Raw genomic sequence first — 23,299 nt, forward strand, 5'->3', positions numbered from 1 at the left:
AGAGGATCTCATGACTCTCATTCAAATAAAGTGTTTGATTAGAAAAGATTAAATGTGACTAATGAAATAAAAATTATTAACTATAATTTATAAACCAAAATAGGTCTTCACAATGATGCAAATATATACAAGTCATTCCATATGTACTTTGTGTTTTTCTAAGAAAAATTTCCCTTGGAGCAAATTAAGAACTGCATGTGTGGCTTATTTTGCTGTTTGTTTTTTGTTGTTGTTGTTGTTTTTAATGAAATAAGAAAGCTTTCTGGGTCATATACAGATTATACAATTACTTCTTTTTTAATAGAATTTTAAGTTAAATTTAAATTAAAAATAAAATTGAGTTAAAATATTTACACACACAGGTTTTTATTTGCCTTTATTATTCCTCCCTCTGCCCTGCTTATCCTAAGACTGCCTACCTCCTAAATTTATTTCCAAGTAATCATCTTTATCTGGTTTTTTTGAACAAAGAATATGTATATGATATTTCCAAGCTAAGTGTAGCATCACAGCCTTCTACTCTATTTTTAGATAAAGAGCAGTTGTTCTATAAGTGACATTTATTTTGCCCACATTTTCTTACCTCTTCCTTCTCAGTAATAACGAGCCCACTCATGGATTGAGCTCTGTAAAACGACTAGACTGACTCTTCATTCAGAAATATTTCAGTTTAAAACTCAACTTAGAGGAAAGCAAATTCCTCTCCTCTTTCTCTTCCTTTTTCTCACCCTCCTTCTCCTCAAAACTTCAATCATACTGACCTTTTCTCTCTTAACAATACATAACGAACAATCTTCCATAAATTCAATATTTTCTACAATCATATTTTCACTGGTATGTCATATTCTACTACATGAATGAATCTAATTTATTTAACTCTTTCCAATTTTTAAATCTGCCCTTCAGTTTTCAAAGATGATGAGGTTGAATTTATCTAGATGAATAGTGGAACTAAAAATTAGACATTTTTCGCATAGTTGCTACATTTATGTTATCCTTAGAGCTACCATGAGCTTGTTTCAAAATGTCTGCTTCCATTTGATATCACCATGAACTTCAGAAAAGCTTTGCATTAAAAGCCACACCATTTTTTGATTGATGTATTATGAATGTATATCTCTGCCGCTGTTCCATCAGCATCTCACAATTATGCTTTATGGCTACATAGACCTACTCAGTTATTCAAATGCAGTGATGGTTTCATCATTAGTCACACCCAAACTCATGCATATGCAGACACTATACACTGGTCTATGGATTTTCTTCTGCCTTCTAGTCTTACTATTCAGTCATCAAAATTTACAGAGTACTCGTATGACCAACACTGTACAAGACATGACACCAAAGATTTGATATGAAGTCCCTGGAATTAAGGGTACCAATAACAATAACTATAAAATACTAATGATGATAGGGAACGTTATATAACACACATATCAGAAACTGTCCTACACGTGGAAACAACCTAAACGTCCATCGACGGGAGAATGGATAAAGAAGATGTGGTGCATATATACAATGGAATACTACTCAGCCATTAAAAAGAATGAAATAATGCCATTTGCAGCAACATGGATAGACCTAGAGATGACCAAACTAAGTGAAGTAAGTCAGAAAGAGAAAGATAAATACCATGTGATATCACTTATATATAGAATCTAAAATGTGACACAAATGGACTTATCTATGAAACAGAAACAGACTCACAGACATGGAGAACAGACTTGTGGTTGCCAAGTGGGAAGGGGTGGGGGAGGGAAGGATTGGGAGTTTGAGATTAGCAGATGCAAACTATTATATATAGGATGGATAAACAACAAGGTCCTATTGTATAGCACAGGGAACTATGTTCAATATCTTATGATAAACCATAATGGAAAAGAAAATGAAGAAGAATGTATACATATGTATAACTGAATCACTTTTCTATACAGCAGAAATGAACATAACATTGTAAATCAACAATACTTGAATAAAAAAAAAAGAAACTGCCCTACATATTTTTTGTACATTTATTATTTAATCCTCACAACAACCTATAAGCTGTACTGTTTATCATTGTTCCCACTTTGCATGAAGAAAACTGAGGCACGAAAATGTCTAAGTGATTTTCCCAAGGTTACCAACACTTTTAAGTGAAAGACCCAAGATTAGATCTCAGGCAGTTTGGAATCTGGACTTAATCTTTATAATATGATTGGTGGGGATAAGCAGCATATTCAAGAAAAATTAGAGAACAAAATAGTTCATTATCAAGTGTTAAATTACTAGGTAAAAATAATTGGTACATTAGCTACCGTATAAAGAAGTGTTAATTGTATGGCATGGAAAAAGGAGCTTGAAAATGAGGTCTTCTTAGATAAGAGTGATTAAGGAATTCTCCACGGAGAGGCGGTAGGTATGTGAAGACAGACAAAGGCTTCCTCAGATTGGGGGTGGAGGAGAAGGACAAATCCATTCCTCCTGTCACCAAGGTCAGTCTTATATTTTTGCATTGCTAATGAGTAACCAGTTTGGGTGTTGATATTTTGTATTTGACAGGGGAAGAATGTGAAAAAAACAAAGTGTGGTATTTTGTATGTGATCATTTTAAATCAGTTTGTAAGAATGAGTTCTCATTGAAATTTGCTTTGCTTAAGACTTGCCAGTCATGGTGAAAATTTACATAAGAGTAAGTATTTCCAGGATGCTTGTTTTTCACTTGCACAATGTGCTATTTGGAAAACTTGAACAGGCCGAAGATTCCACTTTAGAAAAATCATTCTAGCTCATTATTTAGTACATTAGTAATTTATCACTAATTGTAGCAATTTAACAAGAAAAATGAACAACAAAATCTTATGTGCTGTGTATCCAACCCTATGACCTTGAGTTATTTATGGCCATATCTACTAGTATAATTAATTTTTGGAAAGTGTTATAACTATAATTCATGTTTGCTAGAAAAAATGGAAAATCTTATATAGAGATGAATCTTTAGTAGTTTTGAATAACTGTGATAAAACTATTTTTTTAAAGGCCTTGCTAAAGGCATCAGCATCCTTTTCAAAGCAAGGTCAGATGTGCACTTTCTAATAGAGAGTGAGGAAAGTTCATGTCTTCTGACCTTCCCAAATAAAACAACACATTCAAAGCTGGCCTTAGCAAAGGTAAGTTCTGACTGTGTTCAATACATGCTCCCATCCCCCCTCCATTCTAAATAGAAACTCCTTAATGAATCCAGACCACATTTCAATTGGTTTATAGTAATATCTTCACTCAGTTAATGTAAGGGCTTGCTTTTTGAATTTTTGGAAACATCTACAATTGAATTCATTTTTATTTTGGTAAAACAGGTAAGGAGTAAATAGGACATATTTATCACTGTTAATTTATTAATTTCCCCTGTGCTTTGATGATCAGCTATCTAATTTCATTAACGCTTTCATATTGGTCATATATACCACTGTTTTTGCCATGGGTTTGTTCTAAATGCTAATGTTTGTTTCGAGATCAGCTTGGGTAAGCTGGACACCTTCCATCCTTTCCTATAGAATGGAAGATGTCTCTCTCCCAGAGATGGATGGTACTTCTACAGACCTGTCAGATCCCACCTGTCTTTTCAGCTTTTCGTGCATGCATATAATGACTAGCTCTTAATTTAAGAACTTCCTTATAATAATTAAGTATGAATCATTGCTCTTCCCATTATTCTGGATGCAATTCTTGTTATGCTTCTCTCTCAACAAGATAAAGCTGCTGATTTAAGTGTTGGCATACGAGTAAAACTCCTGCAATGATTCCAGCTGGAAGAGAAGAAGGAAGAAAAACATAATGTCTGTTTGGCTTTAATATTTGCACTTACAAAATTACAGAGCCAGGTGGACAGCAATATTGTAGCTTGAAATTGTAGGAAATCCATAAGGTCTGTAAATAGTCTAGTGATTATGTTTTAAGTGTTTAGTGCCACATATAACAGTTAATCAATGGAATTCTACGGTCCTGCCAATTTGTCAGTATGTCACTGCCCCTCTGCTAGCAGTGAGTGGATTTCCTGAAATGTGCAAAGGAATAAGTCCCAATCCACAAGGATGCTTCCTGCCAGGGAAGAAAGCCGTTCTTCCAGTAGGATCACAGAATGACTGGGAAGGCACCCGAAGTCCTGATTCCAATTGTCCTGAAGAGGAATAGAATTATTTTTTGCTCCCCTTTCATCTCTGCCTCTTACTTTATCCCTGACTATAATTCCATTCCATCCTTGCTTCTGGTGATTCCCCACTTCGTGGGAAGAAATTTATTTTTTCTCAGTCATTAAATATATATTCAGGGAATATCTCACGCAGTTATATTTACATTATAAAGGTCTCATCTGAAATGTCAGAGGCAATTGAAATATTTCATTTGAAAGAAATATGAAAAATCATGGATTTTTATTCTGATAATAATTTCAGTGTAATTAAGGAGAACAGATTAGTACCACAAACGTACAAGCTTGAATATTAAGAAGGGCAGTAAGATTCCTGAAGCAACCTCATGTTTTGCCTACAGCTAAGGTATGTTTTTCTAAGCAGGTCAGTTATGAGGACCCTGGAAGCCAGCTTGTCTGTTTCCATGAGCATCACATGAATGCTTGGATACCTGAGGGTTACATTATGCAGGCTCTTGCGGATTTATCCACTGGACTGAGAGCTTCCCACTCCTGGAAAGCATATCCCAGTCATTCACGGCAGTCATCAGAGGGCGGCGGAGGAAAGCAGAAATCCTTCTGTCTCCTTTTCCTTCAGTGAGACCAACAGCAAGGAGATGTGAGTCTAAAGCTTGAGATGTGGGCATCACCTGTCCCGATGAGGACATGTGGTTTGTGAGCAGAGAAGGACATTTGTAATCCCCACCTTTCTTTTTTTAGTTTACTATACTTCTTTCCAAGCTTATGCCAGCCCAAATTATCTCCTGCTTTTGTTTTTCTGGTGATGTTTCCTCTTCCATTGCTAATAATTCTTTTTTCACCATGGATGGGTGATCACCACAAAAGACTTGATTAGATTGACTATCTCTAGAAAACAACATAAGAAAGCATCACCGAATTTATAGTCAAATAAACTTAGTTTAGGGTCATCTAGTTTAGTGGAAATTTTTGCCTACTTAACACCCAGAAGAATTTTGAAAAACTATGTATCCTTTCACACAATGTTAGGTGGCCACTAAAAACTTTTGTCATAAGTTGATATAGTTGTAAAGAGTATAATTTCCAGATCAACAAATATTGGAGTTTTAAAAATAAGTCAACTAGAATTTAGATACATGTTTGTAAATTTACCTAATGAAATCTAAAAATTGTAATGATTTTATATCTTGGATCAGCCATGGAAAGGTACACATGAACAAGCTCAAGTAACAGTTGGCTATTTTACATGACTTTTCTTTCTTGAATGTAAATTTCACTCCATTTCTCCCTTTGAGTTTTGTTAGTGTAAATGTTTTTATTCCTGAAAAATGCTTTGTTGATCATCATATTTTTTCACTCTGATAAAAATGTGGGCAAAAATTTCTGTGCCCATAAGACTCTAGAGGTTAAAAGTTTCTTCCAGATTGATTTTCATTATGATTATTCATTGATACAGAAAGAATCAAGCAACATAAATTCATAAATACAGAATTTTTTATCAAACAATAGAAATACAAGTGCAGCATAAATACCAGAATTAATCAAACAGCAGAAATACTAATGTATAGGACCTCTGAACCTGGGGTCGTCTCCATGACCCTTCAGAGATGTCCCCCGTGGACACAGGGCTGCTTTATTTGGCCATAGGCAATTCCTGGAGACAGACTCGGCAGTGTTCCGTCAAAATCCATACTCCTGACAATCGTGTAAATGAGTGTCACAGTCCTAGAGGGAGAATTTGACAGTGGGGCACAGATTACTACATATAACAGTTCTTCAGTTAATGCATAAAAGCATTTAGGACAGTGCTCAACGTACCACATTTGATAAATTATTAAGAAATTATTATACCATTAATAAGCTCTGTGTTTTGATAAAATATTATTCACATTTCTAAACTAAATAGAATATTTTATTAAATTACAAGTAAGACCTCTAGCATTAGTAAAGTCTAAAGATTAAAATATTGGACACATAGGGAAAAAAGAACCTAAATATTTGCCGAATGCATTTGAATAGCCAAAATAATATTCTTCTGCTCTCGAAAAAATAAAAATCAATTTCCTAGGTTTCATTATTTGTTAATTATTTGAGTAATTGCACATTTTCTGTAAGAGAACTTTTTTTTCAATTTGGGAGTAAAGTTAAGATCACTTCTCTTCCCGAGAGAGCACTTTTGTGTCTCTTACTAAGTGGTCCCTTCCCTCAAAGTTCTACATTCCCTCACTTTTATTCTGCTCCTCTCCAGAAACACAGATCCTATGAGTTTCAGTTTCATTTAAGCCAAAGCATATGAGAAAAGTCTTTCCAGATTCTACTTAACCATTCCTAATATTTATGTAAAAAGACATGAAAATGGCAAACATACTCTTTAGATGAGTACATATGAGTTGTTAAGGAAAGTATTTCATATTAAAATTTTTGTCTTTGAATTACATGGAATCTCTCTTGAAAATGAGTCAAAGATGTTGAAATCCACTATTGTTTGTTAAATGTGTTTGCATAAATCTGCCTTTTACTCTGAGAAGATAAATACAGGATTTGAATTATTGAACTGTTGCTTATATAAAGTAAACAGCATACCTTATTTTAAACACATTTTTAAACATATTTCAGAACTGCTGGCTTATACTATAAAAACTACCAGTAAAAAGAAAAAAATGTTATCTGAACTAAGAGGCATTTTTCAGCTAGCCTAAGAATAAGTCTTAGTCTAAGAAGATTATGTGGAAACAACAGTAAATCTATCTCAGAATAATAATTACATAAAATTTCTTTTCTTAGAAGGGGAAGGTATAAATACAAATGGAGATAGCTAATTTTTTAGAAATATTTAAGCATTAGTAAAATAGTCATACAATTTACTTCTAAACTCTACAGAATGGTTTAAAACTTTTATTTTCAGCAGTTGTAAAACTCAACTGGACTTGACATTTCTAACTTAAAATAAGCAGGATATAAAGAAATGGAGAACATAAATTACTATTTTCTAAACACTTGAAAATCTAAGGTATGATTTCTGTGTTTTAAGGAACAAAGCTAAATCTACTTCCCACATTTTATTATGTGCACATTTATTATATCAAGTTCATTTTGGTATTCTAATTTTGAAATAAATTTTAAAATAAACACCTTAAATAAAAATAAAATAGGTCTTCCCTGGTGGCGCAGTGGTTGAGAGTCCGCCTGACGATGCAGGGGACGCAGGTTCGTGCCCCAGTCCGGGAGGATCCCATGTGCCGCGGAGCAGCTGGGCCCGTGAGCCATGGCCGCTGAGCCTGCGGGTCCGGAGCCTGTGCTCCGCAACGGGAGAGGCCACAGCAGTGAGAGGCCCGCATACCGCAAAAAAAAATAAAAATTTAAAAAAATTTTTAAAAATTAAATAAAATAAAGGCCTTAGTGTTTAAACTACAACTATCTTCCTTTTCAAAAATTTTTAAAATAAGAACCACTCCATACCCTCCTCTACCAAAATTATTCTAAGTCCTGAAAAAGGATTAAAAGAGTAAAACCAATCTTACTGATCTGTTCACAGATGTTCACATTTTAGTGTACTGGATCAGATTTCTCTGAATAATTAATGGAATTGGCATTAATTGATATTTCCCAAAGTCTTACATGGTCGGTTTTCAAGATGCCATTCCTTCCAGGTTTCAAGCTGTTCATCAAACAGCTGCATTGAAGAGAGACAACCCTGAGTTCTCTACCTTTCCAACAAAGAAACTAAGTGAAGAGGATTAATCACCTTGTAAGGGAGGAAGTATTATTTTCCTTTTGCAGATAAGGAAAGTGACGTTATGCTAGGAATCCTGCCCAAGATCACCATCTATGGAAGCATGAGCATCATGTCTTCCCAGCATCGCTCATCTGCAGGTGGGAGCCCCCCTACTCCCTCCTCTGATCACGAGATCAAAGCAACAGGAAGGAAGTACCCTTTGGGACCCTGTATGTATTTGAGGCCTGGGATAGAAGCCAAGGTGTAGGAATAACATTTTTGCTAGTGATTTCCTTGGAGCTGGAGGTGGTGAAGTTCACGCCCAAGGGTGAAGCAATGTTGGCCATTCCCCAGGGCATATTATTTATAAGATAGATCTTTTTAAGTTGGGGGTAAACACTTGCTTCAGCTCGCTGGCTCTCTTTTTTGGAGGGTCTCATAGACATTCCAACATAAGAGGCAATTTTGTGGTAAGAGTGATCTCCCTGGGCAGGTGTATATGATTTGCTGCTTATTGAAATCAGGAGCAGTAAAAAGAGCTGAATATAGCTGAGAGGGGAGTAACCCTGGTGGATATGAGAAGCTGTGTATATTTTGCAGAGTGGATAAACTGTTAGTGGTTCAATGCTTTTTGAAAACGACTTGCAAAGCTGCTGCAGGGGACAGATAAGTAAATGTTGATTGATTCATTGCAGGGTGCAGGCCCCTAGCTGCAGTCAATGACTGGAAATGTGCACTCTGGAGCGCCCTTTCTTGTTGCACACCTAATTTGCTGCTCCTGAGGCGAGATCTTTCAATTCAACGTGGCTCCGATTCCTCCCTATATGGATTTCACCTCATTTTTCTTTAAATGCAGATTTGCAGACCCTGCTCAGACCTATTGAATCAAATCTCTGGAAGGAGGGGCCTGGGCTTTGTTTCTTAATAAGTCTATCGGTGATTCCCCCTCCTTCATATTGTTAAATGTTATTTGATACCTATAAATATTATATTATATATATATATATGTATGTATGTAGTGATACGTCTTTTTAAAAATAAAGCACAATAAAGTGTACCTTCATGAACCTATCACCCAGCCCAAAAGCTGGATTATTAACAATAATTTATTTATTTTTATATTTATCTATGTGCTTCTCTCTATGCCTTCCCTCCGCCTCCCTACGAGAGGTAACGTTTTACGTTTTGGATCTCATCTCATTTGTTAGTGAGGTTGAAGTTGGCTTGAAGCACAGCCTACACCAGAACAAGGTGATATTGGAAAGTGGGCGGACAATTTTGATAAAAATTCAAGTGAACAACAGCGATAAAGGCTGGAGGTGTGTCGCCTGAACTGCTCTGATTTGTAGATTCATAGCCATCGTTGCTCTCTGAAAGCCACATTCACGTTCACAGCCATGAAAGTCTGAGTGTCTGTGGGAAGACCTTCCTCTGGGATCAAGGTCCTTCTCACCCTGATGATCCATGAATAAACATTTTCACAGGGCAGCCCTCTACTTTTATTTTATTAGGAGAAGATTGCAAAGGTCAAGTTTTAGTATCCTGATCAGCAGAATCAAATCTCTTCTCACTAAAGCACCATATGCTTATCTGGGGTCTGAGTCAGATTTTCGATAGTTTATTCCTCTCTTACTCACTTTCTCAGGGTTCCTAAGTTGTCAGGGGAAGATATAACTTCAAAGGAAGTGAATAACCTGGACAATAGGATATGATAAACAACTTGAAGTGAAAATAGCAATGAAAAATTTATACTTAAGAATATATTTCATGAAATATATTCTACTTAGTCCTTTGAAATATAGACAGATTCTCTTTGCTAATATTTTATTTCGAGTTACTGCTTTTATCATAATAAGCCAAACTGGCTTGCAGTTTTGTATTTTGCTTCTATTTTTATCAAATCTGGGCATGAAAATTATGTTGACATCATTGAGGAGCTTTATATATATTTCAATGGCTTATCTTAAATAATATGGGAATTTTCTGTTCTTTAGGGTCCAGGTAAAACTCAGCTGTGAAGCCATATGGTCCTGGTGTCTTTTTAAATGATAGATTCTTGACCGTCTTATGGATTATTAGGTAGCTGATTGATTAAAATTGTCTACTTCTTGTTTTTTTTAAACATGAATCCAAGAATAATAGAATGCTTAATATCAGGAAATGTATCCATTTAATCCAGTATAGCAAAAATAGTGAAAGATAAAAGCCCAAGTTGATTAAAAGGCATTTGAAAAAAATTCAATAGTCAGTCCTAATTAAAAATAGCACTAGAAAGAAACTATTTAAATCAATAAAAATAATTTTCCAAAAACTAGCAGCAAATTCTAAAATCAGAACCAAAGATAATCCATTTCACGTTAATTTTAACACTGTTACAGGTATTATAGTAAATACTAAAAGAAAATGAAATAACTGGCAAAAAACATGGGAAAAAAGAAAAACTATTACTTTTGCTGATTACACGACTGTACACTAGTATACAAAGAAAACTCAAGACATTCTAATTTTTTTTTTTTTGCGGTACGCGGGCCTCTCACTGTTGTGGCCTCTCCCGTTGCGGAGCACAGGCTCCGGACGCGCAGGCTCAGCGGCCGTGGCTCACGGGCCCAGCCGCTCCGCGGCATGTGGGATCTTCCCGGACCAGGGCACGAACCCATGTTCCCTGCATCAGCAGGCGGACCCTCAACCACTGTGCCACCAGGGAAGCCCCTCAAGACATTCTAGTACAAAAAATTCTAAAACTAATAAAATAATTTATTCTAATTTCTGGATAACTTATTCTAATTTCTAATTTCTGGAAGGAAATTCTGGCATAGGATAAAACATGAGTAAACCTGGAAGATCTTATGCTACGTGAAATAAGCCAGACACAAAAGGACAAATACTGTATGATTCCAAGTATGTGCGGTACTTTGAATGGTCAATTCATAGACTGAAAGTAGAATAGTGGTAACCAGGGGCTGGGGGACGAGGGAATGAAGAATTGTTGTTTAATGGGAAGATGAAAAGAGCTATGGAGATGGATGGTGGTGATGGTGTCACAACAATATGAATGTACTTAATGCCACTGAACTGGACACCCAAGAATGGTTAAAATGTTACATTTTGTGTTATGTCTATTTTACCACAACAATAAAAAAAGAAAAGAAAATTTTATTTATTTCTTTATTTCAGACAATGTAAACTTCCTAAGACTACATATAAAGCAAAGGTTCAACAACTGTATGGAGAAAACGCAAGTTAGGAAAGAAGTTTATAAAATTTTTTTAGGTATACTTATCCAAATTCTCGGTCCTGCCGCAAGGAAAATGTGAAACAAATTTTTACGTGAAAGTGACTTAACCAGAGCTTTATGTAAGCTTCAAGACATTTCTGCCCCTTCCTGACTTGGGTGAAGAAGAAAGGAGACAGAATGGCAGAGTGGTAGGACTTTCTACTGCCTCTCAGAGGTCATCCCCACACGTGGGTTTTTCTGTGTGTTTTATCTAAAGTCACAAGAATTCATCCAGTATAAACAAAGTCATTTTCTTTCTTTTTTTTTAATTAATTTATTTATTTTTGGCTGCATTGGGTCTTCGTTGCTGCACGTGAGCTTTCTCTAGTTGCGGCAAGTGGGGGCTACTCCTCTTTGCTGTGCGCAGGCTTCTCATTTCAGTGGCTTCTCTTGTTGAGGAGCATGGGCTCTAGGTGTGCGGGCTTCAGTAGTTGTGGCGTGCGGGCTCAGTAGTTGTGGCTCACGGGCTCTAGAGCACAGGCTCAGTAGTTGTGGCTCACGGGCTCTAGGGCACAGGCTCAGTAGCTGTGGTGCACGGGCTTAGTTGCTCTGAGGCATGTGGGATCTTCCCGGACCAGGGCTCGAACCCATGTCCCCTGCATTGTCAGGTGGATTCTTAACCACTGCACCACCAGGGAAGTCCTAAACAAAGTCATTTTCAGTGTTCAGTATATTTGACTGCAGCGAGCAGTGAATGGTCACATTTGTTGAGAATCCTTTGGGGGGTATGTATTGTATGCCCAATTTATCAGATTGTCCCTGATGGTTCCTACAGACACTGAAAGTCAGAGATAACTCATTCCTGCTCTCAGGAACCAGGGAGTTCTAGAAGGTGAACGTGCATGAATTTCCAAGGGCACGAACTCCTGAATGCCACTAGCTTTACGAAGTACCTTAAAATAATACATTTTCTTAATGAAAATTAGGAGTCATCAACAAAGAGAAAAGAAAAAAAGGAGGTTTGGTATATTCAGACTGGAGGAGAAGTGAACAAAATAAGAGAGGTTGAGAAAAAGGAGAAAAAGAAAAGCAGTTCAAAGATGGGGATGTAGACATAGGGGCAGGGGCCAGAAAAGGCTCAGACATCGCGATCTCGGAGGGCGCTGTGGTTTGCAAGCTCTCGTGCAGCACGCATGCTAGCACTGCTTGGGATTTATGATGGTGGAAAACTTAGAACACATTGTTGAAGAAGGTGGTGGACCACAGAGGGCATAGACCAGGACAAGACTTTGCCACGTTGGATTAATGAACTATTTATTACCAGCAACCAGCGTAAGAAGAAAGTGATGATCCAAACAAAATTCCCTTTAAAAGTCCTTAGAGACATAAAAGTGTAAAACGTCCGTCCTCGGATGTGCATATTTAGACTAAAAGATTGGTAAATATTTAGTGATTCTCTACTTATCATTTAAAGAATCCTTTGAATGCAGAGGGTTGTCTGAGTTCAAAGCACCTTAAGATTTTATGAAGGTATCTTAAGATGAGATTAGGGGTGGAGCTGAAGTCTCCCGGTCCCCAAGGAAAGCTGAAGACCACACCCACCCACCCAACTAGCTGAAGAAGAAGAAGGAGAGAGTCTCAGACTTCCGTGTCTCTGCTGGATACTGTCACCCAAGCCTCCACCCTATCTGATCCTATAAAAGGCCAAATTCAACGGATGGGGTTGAGCAGAATTCTCAGTAAGGAAGAATGTGGAGCCACTGGAGCATTTCAGTGCCTTGTTGATGTCTCATCTAGCTCTGAATGTATAGTAGGAATTAAAGTGTCACATGCCTGTGCTCCCAACCCCATAAGGGCCAAGGGGCTTTTCCCCATCAGGAAGAGCTCCAGGTAGAGAAGCACCACTGGGCTAAACTCCCCAGTCATTCGCTACCGGACAGTATGTATATCCTCTGAGCTGCTGTGGCCGTTCCAGCTCAGCTCCACCCAAACAGAAGTTACGATGTTTGTGGTCACTGTTCAGTGGGCCGAACGCAAAGCCATTCTCATAGCTGTGTCCAAAACTCCTGTTGATGTGCCTTGTTAATCTCTTCTGCCCCTTGGGCTGCTGCCAGTGGTCCCACTGTTTGTCTCAGGTGAGGGAGGCCACTGTGCAGGGGGTATGGCCCCTGCTGCTCCCGGCAGATTGACTACACCCGATGCCAAAGCTCCTCTCAGGCTATCACTTGTGTCTCATCACACTTGACATTTCATCAGATGCAGTCCAATCAGCTGACTCCGGCCACACCACTGGGGCCTTGAACGTAATCTGGGCCACGTTTTCCATTTGCGATCTGACAGTGGTGTGCCTTCGACAGCAAAAACCACCCAACCACGGGCTGATAGTCAAGATGGCCCTTCCGTGCTGCCTACCAACCACAGTCATTCGGTATCATTGAATGTTCGAACAGTCTCCTGAAAAAAATGACTCAAAAATTTTCTAACTCTACCTCCCTCACCTCTTTCTGGTCTTCAGCCTTAGCAAGGTACTTTGGTCACTGAACACCACTGTTCCAAAAAGGGACCATCCCTTCTTGGCCATCTCCTGAGTAATGATCAGGATGAAAGGGGTGGCAAAGACCTAACCTGAATATCTAAGATTCTACTCTGAGAATTCCCGGCATGATGTGTCTTTCTCTCCCACACTGGACCAGTCTGGTTGGTACACCTTGGGGTGGTAGCCTGGACAAAAGGGGCCTGGGGAATTCAAACTTGCTTCCGGCTAGCCATCTGGATTCTCTGGATGGATTGGCATGTCCTATGGACCGCGGTCCTGTTGGTAGAAGCCTAAATTAAACATCGTGGGAGACAAGTTGAACAGAGTTCGCTGCTGCTTCTGTTGGTCAGATTAATCATAGTGCCCAACAGAGTATGTACTCCTGGGAAATCTCACCATATTATTGAAAGATCATTCTCCATGTGTCTCTGGGATTTGGGTACATCTTTCCAGCTGAGGGAAATCTGAACAGCAAACAGGGTATTGGAATGGCAATCAGCATGGAAGATACAGTGTCTCCTTCTAGAACAAAGGGAAGACATTCTTACTGTTCTTAGATCAGGCTCTCCAAATTCAAGGCTCCTGTCCACTGCACACACACACCTCCCCGTGGGATTTGGGGGTGCAAACTCAGCAAACGTTTGCTCAAGCTGCCTGCTGCACCATGAGTCATAAAGTCCTTGTCTCTGACCCGGGAGTCTCATGTCTTCTGATTACCGTCCATGAAATTGGCAACCTAACTTGTTGGTTCCAGGCTGGGTGAAATCTTAAGTGCTTCACAACTCTTGACCGTTCTGATAGGAAGCTACACTGTATCTGTGTCTTCAGAGCAGTCACATAGCTGGATCTAAATCAAACTGAAATTAACCATGGGCTTTGGGAACCGCAGAGGAACATCTTTATAAAAATGTAAAATGATATTATGCATTTAGGTGCTGTGTATATTAGAAATGCTTCATTTTAAAAATCAGTTATCTACATGTTCTAAATGAAAAATCACCCTAATGACCCAAAAGCCACTTCAGGGCATATTCAAAATATGGGAATAATATTCACATCATAATTGTGTTTTATTGTGATGTGTGATATGGATATTAATGATCCATGGATGGGAGAGAGAGGATATATATATTCTGAATAGAGAAAGTTGACAGCAGGGCAAGTGCAGGCCATTAACTTTAGTCACTGCAGAGATTTTCTTTCCTTTCAATAACCTCAAATGCAGTTATTCTTCCATTTAATATCATTATTTTGATTCTGAGAGGACTGTTCATCTTATAAATCAATTAGTTTGACTAATGGTTAATTTTCATAGTTAGTATTTGATTTTGTTCAAGTGACTCAGAAGTTCACGGGCCTCTCTCTCTGTTCAATCTTTCTATTCTTTCACCTTTCTTCCTATTCATCATTTTCTCAGTAACTTCCCTGAGACCTGCTAAGCAAATTATTTGCTTAACGTACTTCATTAGAGCAGAACTTTGCATGGAAAGGGAATGTTTTCTTTAAGATTTGAACTTTGTGCTTGTTCCTAGAGCCCAATTTGCTGTTTGACTGCAGCAAGAAAGTGAACGTTAGCTGCTTGACGAAATGAAAGGAACCTAACGCAGGAAGGCACCCCCAGCTGCAGAGCTAGAGAAAGCAGTGGGGACTTGAGAAGCCCCACCCTACGCAGCATGTCCTGATTCCAAAGCCACTCCAATGAAGGAATAATCTGAGGAAAGCCCAGGAGTTTCCTATGCAAACGCAGCTTCGTTACAAGTCTCCTGGACTCTCCATCCATAAAGTTATCCCTTTAAATCTCTCCCTTCTAGAAATTCTGGAACTACCACTGGAACTCCCTCCTACTGAGGGACTGAATGGAGAAAAGGACAGCAGCTAGACTGTCTATGACAGCAGAACTCCGACCTACAACCACAGCAGCAGCCAGACCAGGAAGCCAAACCACAGCCCCTTGCAGCCATTGGCCCCCAATGGCCAGGACTAGGTCTGTAACTGCCACCTTCTCTCATGTTGGCCCCTGCCCTCCTTTCTAACACAGAACTGACCAGAGGAAGTCTCCTAGGAGCCCCATGGTAATGTTAGCCTGTCTACAGCTTTCCCCGAGCTGACAGCCTCCACCTGGGCACCCCTGAAGCCTTCCCTTTTGTCCATGATGAAGCTTTCCAACTCCCCTGACTGCCTTGGAGTCTCCTGCCAAAAGCAAGTGAGGATGGCTGACTGCCTTCGCTCCAGCAAGCTCAGAATAAATAGCCTTTGCCTGTTCTCATTTGGATGGTCTTCGTTTATCTCCAGGTAATGTAGTAGGAAGAGTCTGTGAAATGCCAATGGTTCCATGGTAAAATCCTCCAATTCCTGAATTGCAAAATTAATAAAAGTTAGGGTTTGTTTGTTTTTTTTTCAGTTAGTTTTTATGTTTGTGTTGCCACCAAAAAAAAAGCACAAAAGTAAAGATAGTGAAATTTATATGGAACCAAGGAAATAAATACTGATCGAAATGGCCCACCCTCACCCCAAGCACACGCCCTTCCAAGGGTGGAGACACGTGTCTCTCACATCTTATCTCTTCCCCTGCTGCTGCGGGAAGAGTTAGCACAAGCTTTGTGCTCTCTGTGTTTGTATTTAATTAGTAGGCTTCCCATGTGTCCAGGTTCACAATATCTTAACTGCAATTCAAAATCCAAAATGCAGTAAAAAACAAACAAACTTCATAATTCCTCTAATCTCAACAAGTGGGCTGAGTGGAGAAGTTATTTACAGTCCCTACAGTGTTTACCTCCAGAATCCTTAATATGCTTGCTGTGTGGCGCTGCCCCAGAGCTTGATGGGGAGACTGTATAATGCACTGTATCCGCCATGTATTTCCTTTCTAAAATCCAAAAGGAAAAACCAAATCTGAATTTTGAAACACATCAGACCCAGGGTGTTTGGAGTAAGGCCCTGGGGACCTGCCCCACTGGCTGCTTGAACACTGGACTTGTCCACCATCCCTATGAGCCCCAGCAGGACCACTCTACCTAGATGCCCCATCTAGACCTGGGAAAAGAGCCCACCTCTTGTTCATCCCAACTCCTTCTGTGCTGAATGCGGAAACTAAGGCCCAAGGTGGTTCACACAACTAGCTTTCACATACGTTTATGTATCTCAATCCATAAATTTGAAAATTTTGGCAACATTTAGCAAGGGCCAGTACTAAAAGAAAAAAGATAATAATTAGAAAGCAATATTTTTTCATAGTTACTACTAGGTTCAAATTACTTTCTTGGTTCATATAATGAAAATCATCAGTAGATTTTCTACTTGTTAAGCTTCTATCCACTTAAAAAGAAAAAAGGCTGCTAAGTTAAACATTAACCTAAGGAAAACAGGTGATATGAAAAATAGTATAAATTTGTATATGAAGATATCCAGATTGTCAGACCTTTTAAATAATGCAGACCTTGCTCCCAAGAGAAGATTTTGCCAGCATTTAGTCCAGGATATTTTCTAATGAATAAGCATCGGGGAAGTCATGTCCTCAGAGGTCATCTCCAATTCAAATAGGTATTACAAATAGAACGTCTTTTACCAAATTTTCCCATAACATTGTCAAGTTATTACACACAGCTGTTCATACAGAGCTCTCACAGTAAAATCAGGGCGGTCTCCTGGCTCCTTTATTTGGAATAAGATGGTAAAATCACCAAATGTTAAACCTTGGAAGTCTCCAGAACAACATCTGATTAGGCCATTTACTTTTATAAGTAAAAGGACATTCAGTTCGTTGCTAAAAAGCCTTCTGCTCAAAAGTAGCGTACGCTGAAAATTGGATGGTCATTTTGCTGTATTGTAATGGAAATTTTTTAAATAATTGTAACAAGTTATTTGAGCCAGGCAAAGGGCAAAGTGCTTTATCTGCATTTACTCATTTAATCTTGCTTCTAAAATATATATTCCAATGGAGAACCTTTGTCAGATTGAAACTTAGTAAAATGTGTAATGATCTGGGCAATTTGATTTTCAGATACTTTCAAAAGGAAACCATATTTTTAAATAATATTTTGAAGAGTTCTGTAAAGCCTTCCAATCAGATATTTGATTGAAGTTTTAGTTACCTTGTATTGTCTATAACACATTGAAAATCATTTTATTGTTAAAGTGCTATCACATTTTCAATGGTTGAGAGAAAGTATTACCTGTTGATAAAAAAAAAATATATATATATATATGGACAGACCTTGTAGTATATCTTGGTTTTCCAAAAATTGTCTTTCCTCACCTTTTCAACAAAAGTTTCTAATATATAATTTTCAGCATCAATCATTTATGGTCCTTCACACAGTTTTCAAGCCACTTGGCAATATGACAAGAAGAAATAATGTAAATTAAAAAATAAAATTTCAAAATATTAAAGTCCACAACTGTCATATCAATTTTCTGTCCTTTTCATTTTCAGGTCAGGTGATTATTTGGGGAGCATTGTGTTCTTTTTGAACTCAAGCTTTCATTACTCTCCTTCTTCTGTGAGTTAACAATGCAGCTTTCCGTCAACTTCCACTTTTCGAATAGCAGCATCATTTCCATGAGAATCCTGGCCACAGAAACGAAGCCAGGTCTCCTTATTCATTCCTGTTACATGATATTTGTTGATGCTGTAGGAAGTATCTTCTCAGAATAAACCAAATGTGTGAAAAATCCCTTCCCTTCCATTGCAGAAAGAGCCAGAGGCTGGAAAGGCAGCATTTGGTAAAATGGTATTGCTGGGTCACAGCTGGAAACAGAGGTGCTTTAGAAAATGCTATAAAGGTGACAGAAGGATGGCAGGTTCTCCCTGAAAATGCCATTTCTCTGAATATATGAATGTTCTTACAAAAGAATTGAGAAGACTTTACAGGTAAACATCAGCTGAAAAATATTCTTAACTTCAGTGATCCCATATCCCTCCCCACTCCCCCATCTGTGGTTATTGGGCTAAAAATGCTATTTGTCTGAGAAGCAGTGCTGCTGAATCAGAGTCCTGGACCCAGTGATGCGACCAGAATTCTCATCAAAACTCTCCCCTTGAATTTTAACTTCAAAATTAAGAACCTCAGTCTCCCTGGCCTTAAACAGACAAATTGAACCCAAAAGGTCTAGGGTCCCTTTTAGTTCCAAAAGTCAGATATTATGTATAATAATCCTATCATTATTCTTATACAATTATTACAGCTTCTGTGGTTTTAGTTCCAAATGTTATTGTCAATAAAGTCATTATAGGACTTCCCTAGTGGCGCAGTGGTTAAGAATCCTCCTGCCAATGCAGGGGACACGGGTTCCAGCCCTGGTCCGGGAAGATCCCACATGCCGCGGAGCAACTAAGCCCGTGCGCCACAACTACTGAGCCTGCGCTCTAGAGCCCACGAGCCACAACTACTGAGCCCGCGCGCCTAGAGGCCGTGCTCCACAACAAGAGAAGCCACCGCAATGAGAAGCCCTCGCACCGCAACAAAGAGTGGCACCCGTTCACGGCAGCTGGAGAAAGCCCACGCACAGCAGCAAAGACCCAACGCAGCCCAAAATAAAATATAAATAAATTTATGTAAATAAATAAACAAATAAAGTCATTATATTTTTAGTACACTAAGAATTAATAAGCAAAGAGAGAAAATACCATTTTAGGTTGTTTTCTGATCACGAAATTCTTCCTGCTGATTATAAAATAGGCTGTTGCGCCCTCTGCTGGTAGTTCTGAGGTTGCCTCTCAGGTGACTGCAATGCCTTTGCTGTTTTAAGGGTACCTGCCCTTTCTGCCCCTGTTGCCCCCAAAAGCCTTCAAAATTGTTTTCTGATTTTCACATAAGGTAAATAGAAATGCCAAGATAGTTATTATGGTCTGAAAGTAAAGTTGTGAGCAGTTAGCCATACATTTTTACATGTTTCTCCAAAGAGGCACTGATGTGTACATTTTTAAATGAGATGCCTAGATTGAATTTGCTGATATAAATAAGTGGAACATTTGAACTCTAACAACCTAGTGTTTTAAGTCAAATTCCCTCCTCATTTCTGGACTCCCCCCAGGAAGCTAAAGGTTGCAAAATAAAGTGGGCTCTGTGGCTACACAACCTAACTCTGTTTCTTCCCACACGTAGAGTAAGAGGACTTTCCTAAAATGACACTTTGTGAGATGTCACACATATGCATGACCCCACTGTGCCCAGGAAAGTGAAACAGCACGGGCAGCTCTGGAAAGGGGTAATTGGATTCCAAGTTATGATGAATAACGATTTGTTAATGAACAAAGAACAAAGAACATGTCTTCTTGGGGAAAAAAATGCAATTTAGGTAGAATTATCAAAGGAATAAATAAAGGAATCCTTTATTATTCATCACTTGAAAGTTCCCGAAATTATATCTCTTTCAGCAACCTAGAGGGCCTTTGAAGATGTTCTAATTAAGTTTCTAGAGAGGGCGGAGTATTTGATCCTTTTAGCATAAACAAAAAGTAATATTGTTTCAGTGACTTTTTTATGGTTCTTGTATTCAGAAAATAAACTGTGTTCTTCCATCACCCTTCACATAAGGCAGGCTTGTAGAACCTCTTCTAGAAAAGTCTCCCATTTAGGTGGATTATAGAAACTACACAAGTGCTACCCCAGGACCTGTCAGTCCTGTCAGCACACACTGAAGGTGATAAGCGAGAAGGATTTGTTAAATCCTGAAATAACTCTTTGAATGGAGGACAGGATGGATTCCAAATTTTATAAATGTTGTATAATCATATTGTAGTGTTTGAAAGTGAGCAAGCAGCTAATTACTGGAATCACTGATAATTATGATTGTAGTAAGAGCACATGACGTGCAAAACAAGAGTGTTTTTAAATGGAATCCATGTTTAGTTTAGCTCATGAAGGGCTGGTAATATTGACGTCCGTGGCTGAGTTCTGCTGAAAGATTCAGGGGCCTCCACTAGAACACCAGCCTCACTGCCCTGAACTTTTCAAATCCGTGACAGTCTGTGATTTAATCACGACACAGGTGAGGTAGAATGTACTCAGGAAATGCAAGCTAATTTTTTCATGTGCCTGTAAAACATTATCAGTCAGGTTATGCAGTTCGGATTGGCTACATCAAGGTTTTCTGTGATTTGCTTTATCTTTTCCTTCATTCCTTCCACCTCACCTCTGCCTGGGGACAGTGGGCAAACTCCAGCAAGGCTATGTCAACTGAAAAAAATAGGTACAACTAAAAGTTGAGAGAGATGTTTTTATTCGGTGAACAAAACTGAGGACTTGAGCCCGGGAGGCAGCCTCTCAGATAGCTCTGAGGGACTGCTCCAAAGAGGTAGGGAAGGAGCCAGGGTATATAGGAGTTTTTGCAACAAAGACCAGGTAGTTGGAACATCAAAAGATTACTGTTAATTAAAGAAAATCAGACATCTCAAGTTAAGGAATTTAGTGCTTTTCTATGTAGGGGAAGATTCAAAAATCAGGGCCTCCTGAAATCATTCCTTTGATATGCACCTCAGCTATCTGAGGCCAGTATACTGTGTTTTCTCACCCTGAGTCTCCTCAGGGTGCATCGTTGGGGGTGGCTGCAGTGTGATGTCTTGATGGCTACAACATCCTTTGTTTACTGTTATGGCAGGCAATATTTTTTCACTGACAGCTATGGAACTAAGAGATAGATCAAGAAAAGAGAGAAATTCATCAAGGGCTCCCTTAGGCTCAAAGTGGCTTCCTTCCTAGAACTGCCTTCCATGCTTCCTGAATGAATAAAAGACACTTCTAGGACTTCCCTGGTGGTACAGTGGTTAAGAATCCGCCTGCCAGTGCAGGGGACATGGGTTCGAGCCCTGGTCCAGGAAGATCCCACATGCCGTGGAGCAACTAAGTCCGTGTGCCACAATTACTGAGGTCGCATGCCACAACTACTTAAGCCCACGTGCCTAGAGTCCATGCTCCGCAACAAAAGAAGCTACCACAGTGAGAAGCCCATGCACTGCAACAAAGAGTAGCCCCCGCTCGCCGCTACTAGAGAAAGCCCGCACGCAGCAACAAAGACCCAACGCAGCCAAAAATAAATAAAAAATAAAATAAATTTATTTTTTAAAAAAGACACTTCTATGAACAATCAAATGAAATCTGCATTTCTTTGTATCAATCTATAGTTGAGTCAGCAGATTTGAATGTGCCTTTCTTGATTGTTTTGGGGCTTTAATAAATTTTATGGGAGAATATTTGGTTGACTTAGATACAGCCAAGGTGGTGGGGTCCGGGGCAGGGGTAGGGGGAACAAATATTTAAATCTGATCCGCACTGATGCTTTCAAAGGAAAATCATCCTGGTGCCAGACCTCATCTTGCCTGACATATTAGGCCTGGGCAATCAAATGAATGAAAATGTCAGGAAGGGACATAATTGAATCCAACCAGTGACTGCACAAGCCAAGCCTTATTAAATAAGGTAACAGCCAAGAGGACCCTGGAAACCCATTACCCTAACTCAGTCAGTCCTTTTGCTCTCAGAAAGGCCTAAGCCAGGGGAGAATAGGAGACAACAGATTTGAGTGTGACCAATGAAAACACCTAGCCCGTAAGAAGGTATATTCAAATTATTTCCCCTTTTTTTAAGAAATTATCTTTTTTTCAGAAATTATCTTTTTTTCAGCTTTATTGAGATGTAATTGACATATAACATTGTATAAGTCAAAGGTATACAACATTGTATAAGTCAAAGGTATACAATGTGATGATTTGGTACACTTGTAGATTGCAAAATGATTACTTCCCTCACATCACATAGTTACCATTGTGTGTGTGTGTGTGTGTGTGTGTGTGTGTGTGTGTGTGTGTGTGTGTGTGTTTGTGGTGAGAACATTTAAGATTTATTCTCTTAGCAACTTTCAAGTACACGATACAGTATGAGTAACTATCATCGCCATGCTGTACATTGGATCCCAGAACTTATCTTTTAACTGGAAATGTGTACCCTTTGACCAATATCTCCCCATTTCTTCCACCCCTGTGCCCCGCCCCCCCGCAAGTCTCTGGTATCCATTTTAAAACGTAAATATACTATTGCTATCTATGCAAAGATAATGTCTTAACGATCTTTACAAATCTCTGTCAATTGGCATGCTTTCAGTGTTTTGGAATCCAGTCTAATACTTACGTGTTAAGAATGTTTCCGTAAACTGTATAGCACATAAAATAAACTTAAATTTCTCCATCCTATGGAATTTCAGTTCCATCCTCAAGACAGTGGGCTGACAGCATTCTCACAGGGAAAAACAGAACTAGAGTTGCTAGCAGTTTGTTTTTTTATAGAGAAAGCAACAACTCAAAGTTAACATCTTTTTAAATTAGTAAATCGTATACTTATTCATGCACAAGACTGAGTCAACAGACAAGACTTTATTGTCTCCACCATACAATTCTCTCTCACCATTAGGGAAATTGGCTTATTCCTGGATGTCTCAAAAGCTTCCTAAACACAGGGAATTTAGACAATTACAAAAGGTTTTTGTAATGGATTCCCTTTTGCAACTCAATATTAAATTGATATATAATCACATAGGAAGGGGGCACAGACCGGAAAGCCGTTTGTTTTAATGGAGTCTTAAGAAAAATGCATAAAGAAAGAATACGTCTTTCATATCCTCCTAATAAATCAAAACAAGGGATAGCTTGTATAACAGTAAATGTGACTTTGAGAAAATTATATTATTTTTTAAAGG

General features: G+C 38.7%; 1 long non-coding RNA gene across 1 annotated transcript in view; it reads right to left on the bottom strand.

Annotated features, from left to right (window-relative positions):
• Positions 1-5,620: 5,620 nt before the first annotated feature.
• LOC137203625 (uncharacterized) overlaps positions 5,621-23,299 on the bottom strand; it is a 55,903-nt gene continuing 38,224 nt past the window's right edge. Inside the window, exon 3 of the long non-coding RNA XR_010933207.1 lies at positions 5,621-5,869. This is a non-coding gene — a long non-coding RNA (uncharacterized lncRNA). The remainder of the gene's footprint in view (positions 5,870-23,299) is intronic.

Source organism: Pseudorca crassidens, chromosome 1 (genome assembly GCF_039906515.1).
Source record: "Pseudorca crassidens isolate mPseCra1 chromosome 1, mPseCra1.hap1, whole genome shotgun sequence".
In the NCBI taxonomy this organism is placed as follows: Eukaryota; Metazoa; Chordata; class Mammalia; order Artiodactyla; family Delphinidae; genus Pseudorca; species Pseudorca crassidens.